Here is a 3913-nt window from a genome sequence, read left to right on the forward strand (position 1 = left end):
GGTGTGCAGAGGACAGGTAGAAGGAAGGATGGTGGAGACATCATGAAAAACATGTCTCAAGTGTTAGGTCTATGTGTAGTATGTAGGACAGGAAGACATCTCCTAGCCTTAGGAAGGAGTGATACCCTTCCTTCCTTTTGCACAACACAAAACTTGCAAAACCTGGGGCTTAAAAAACAACCCAGACAAGTAACGGGGACATAAATATAACTTTTCCCAGCATTATACTTTCTGCAGTGAACTTGGCAGCATGTCGCAGCATTTGTTATACCCAAATGTTGAGAAAGTTTCTAACTATACCAAATGACAGAACTTTGCTCTCTGTTGATTCTCACAAGTTTATTGGCAGGAATATTTACAGTACAAGCCAATTGCAAGCAGATATTACCTAAAAAAGCCAAAATACAGATTTTCTGCGGGCCCTTACACTGCAAACCTGGTTTTAAAAGGGTAAGAAATACCAGACTCCTCATAGAGAACAAGTATCCCACGGGAGATGTTTCTCAGATAAGAGTATTCCAGCAAGCTGCTCCCAAACGAACCCCATGACTAGGCACAGGCAAATAAAATAAAATAAAATAAAATAAAATAAAATAAAATAAAATAAAATAAAATAAAATAAAATAACACTGAAAAGGCCCAGAGTCACCTTGCATCAACACCCCATCTTGGCAGGGAGAAGGAAGGAGAAGTGAGCTCTGAAAACATCAGATCTGCCAGAAACCCCTTCTCTCAGACCTAACGTGATCAGAACAGACCACAGCTCACAGATCTGGGCTCTGATGGTCAAACTGCCGCACACTTTGGAGTTTGAGAAGCTGAGAAAGCCTGTAGAGAAAAATAAAAATTAGCATATTTCGTTTTTTTCTACCACTGAAGGTGCCTCTTACTCCTGCAAGCATGTGAACTCCCACCAGCCCCACTCTACACTCAAGCTTTGTGCAAAGTCCTTGCTTAGGAATTTTAAGCAGCAGTTCAGAAAGGAGTGTTTAAGAGGGCAGCCAGTTGCTCTGGAGACCAGCCGTGCCACAGCACCTTCAAAGATCTGGCCATGCCACCTCTAACTTTCTGTGTCTCCTGCTGCCTGCTCAAGTGCTTCTAATCACTATTTGCCACTATTTAAGCAGCTTCCTCCATAATGTGCACGCACACCACTTACTGAAGGCTGGCAAACACAGATAAGCGAGTCTGTGCTATGAGGTATGACTTGAGGTGTAGCTCCAAGGAATGCCTCTCCCCCGACCTCTCTCCCCAGCTATTCCACTCATACTTTTCTTTATTTGCTAGGCAGATGCTGGAGGAGCTGGGGTAGCTCAGCCTACCCTAGGATGCAGGGGGATGATTTAATCATGGAATAATATCGGTTTTGGAAGAGATTTTGGAGGTCAGCTCCCTGCTTGAATCAGATCCAGCTCGACCAGGTAACTCAGGGTCTTGTCCCATCTGCTAGTCCTCCACGTGGCCTCAAGGTCCTGGACAGCCATAGGTCTCCTACAGGACAACGGATACAGACACTCAAGCTCTGAAGACAAGGACTCTGACAAATAAGCTCTAGCAAGCCTGTGTGGTGACAAAGACATTTAGTTCTGTCTCATGTATGACGCTCACAGCTGCAGATCTTATTCTGAGTATATTTAACCTTAACAAAATAGGGAAAGACACCTGGAAAAGAAAAATCACAGAACTAGTATCTTTGTCTCCCCTTAAACATTTTAAGGTCATGGTCTAAAAAAATCATTTCACCTATGGATGTTTGTATGTGCAGTTAACTTAAAGACATACAACAAGAGAACCAGTCTTCCCAAAACAAAGTTTCCATATATAGAGGTGCAAATAAATACAAACAAGTTTTTTATAATGCTTCTTATTGAAGTAGGAAAAAAAATATGTAAGATTTATCGTGACACAGAAAGGGATGAGAGCTTGGTTTTGGAAAAGCTGAAAATAATAATTTTTGAACCATTTCTAATCACAAATTGAAGATTTTTTTTATTTTTTTTTTAAGCACAGCAGCTTAGCAGTTGGCCATGCCGACCTCTACCTTACCCTGCCTGTCTGAGCCAAGCAGTTTCAGCTGAGAGCTGCTGGAAGGTACTGACAGAAGTCACAGAAAGCCTGGTGGCACCACATCCTCCCAGGAGGAAATAGTCCTAAATGGAGCCTGACTGCTTGCAGATGCTGAGGGGCAGCAGTCAGCAAGTCACAGAGTTCAATACTGGGTGGAAGCGCTACCTCCCACCCCTGGTTTTGTCCCGAAATGCAGACACATGGGCAGCAATCTGCCTCCCACAGTCTAGGAGAGAAACCATACCCTTTCCAAAACAGATGGTTTTGGAGCAGGACAGTGGTCTCTGGACAAGAGCTGGTAGCTGTACTGGCTTCAAAGAAACCATGTCGTGTGCAGATGGGCGATGCAGAGATATCTAACTTCATCTTCTCTTTCTTTTGTTGGGAGACAAAACTTCATCTTCTCTTTCTTTTGTTCCTGCACTCACAGCAGCCATATGCACCTCAGGATCCTCTTCAGATGGGCTGTGAGCCTTGGACAATGCTACACGCCGGTTCCTCACCTTCACTGGGCCAGGATTTCCCCAATTCTCCTGCCATGAGCTTCCTGTGTTTGTCACATTCATTCCACTGCTGTTCCTTGGGACTCCAACAAGCAGTGCTTTGCAGACCCTTTATTTTCATACTGCAAATAGGGAATACATTTCCCCATATGAAATTGGGAGTCAGTCAGGAGGGTCAGAAATTAGACCTCTTCTGCAAGATAATGGGCAGGGTTAAGCCCTGGACACAGCAGGGTTTCTGTTCTCATTACAGGCTGCGAAGGTGACCATGGCTTGGGCGTGAAATACCTATGCTGGAAGAACCAGGCTCAGGTTAGCTGCAGTGACTGGGCTGTGCCAAATTCAGTCAGGTCCCAGGAGCAAGACCATAGGCTTGCAGCAAGCATGTTTACACCTGCATCTTCCAAATTTCAGAAAGCACCATGCTTGGTGCCAAGCATCTCAGCTTGAAATGGTCTTTTAGCTCCAGGAATGGTGTGCAAGAACAACCTGGACTATCAGCTGCAACACGGATGAAGATTTACAGTCATTACTCCCATGTCATGCAGGTAGGGGATCAGAGAGAGAAGGATCTCCTGGTTTTTCATCCTCCAACTCCTCACACCATCCAACAGCTTTATCAGCAGTGCGGCCCCCTACAGACCTTCAGGGCCAGTTCTGCTTGGAGAACTCAACCTCCATCTCCATGAATTCCTGCAACATGTGCGCCTTTCACCAAAAATTCAGTCATCTCTGGAAAAAAAAAAAAAAAAAAGAAGTCACTAACTTCCCCAGTCATGAGAAGATGAGCTCAAATATGACTTTGAGTGGCTGCACTGCACTCAAAAACATCACGTGCTCAGCCAATAAAAGGCAATATCTAGGTGCACCACCACTACTGCTCAAGGTGGAATTTCCCAGCACCAGCTCAAAACAAAGCTGGAAAGTGACAGACAGGATGAAGAAGCTAAAATAAGGAAAGGAAGAAAGCACCAAACCCAAGGTGAACATCAAATCAAATGCAAGTCTCCAGACAGAAACATTAAAGCCCAAAGGGTAAGAAGCATGAACCAGAAGAGATTCGGGATGAAATTAGGTGACCCTGCTCGGCACAGGGGTTGGACCAGGTGATCTCCAGAGGTTCCTCCCAACCTCAACCATTCTGTGATTCTGTGAAATTCTCAGCTCAGAACCCAATTCCCAACTCAGAGCTGGGAAACAAAACAAGAGACAAAGTGAGACTGGAGCAATGCTAAAAAGTTGAAAAAGAGGAGCTCTAAAAAATAAAAATAAAGATTTTATTTCACAGAAATACTGACTTCTGATAAAAAATCAGTGCTGTCTAACCAAAAAGAGACTGAGCT

At 44.2% G+C, this 3913-nt stretch overlaps 1 long non-coding RNA gene across 1 annotated transcript; it reads right to left on the minus strand.

The window, feature by feature from the left end:
- Positions 1-324: 324 nt before the first annotated feature.
- LOC140002101 (uncharacterized) lies at positions 325-3296 on the minus strand. Its single transcript, XR_011808038.1, has 2 exons — positions 1323-3296; positions 325-828 (listed from the first exon to the last, which is right to left on the minus strand). It is a non-coding gene; the product is annotated as an uncharacterized lncRNA (long non-coding RNA).
- Positions 3297-3913: the final 617 nt, after the last annotated feature.

The sequence above is a fragment of the Anas platyrhynchos genome, chromosome 3 (genome assembly GCF_047663525.1).
Source record: "Anas platyrhynchos isolate ZD024472 breed Pekin duck chromosome 3, IASCAAS_PekinDuck_T2T, whole genome shotgun sequence".
Lineage (NCBI taxonomy): Eukaryota > Metazoa > Chordata > Aves > Anseriformes > Anatidae > Anas > Anas platyrhynchos.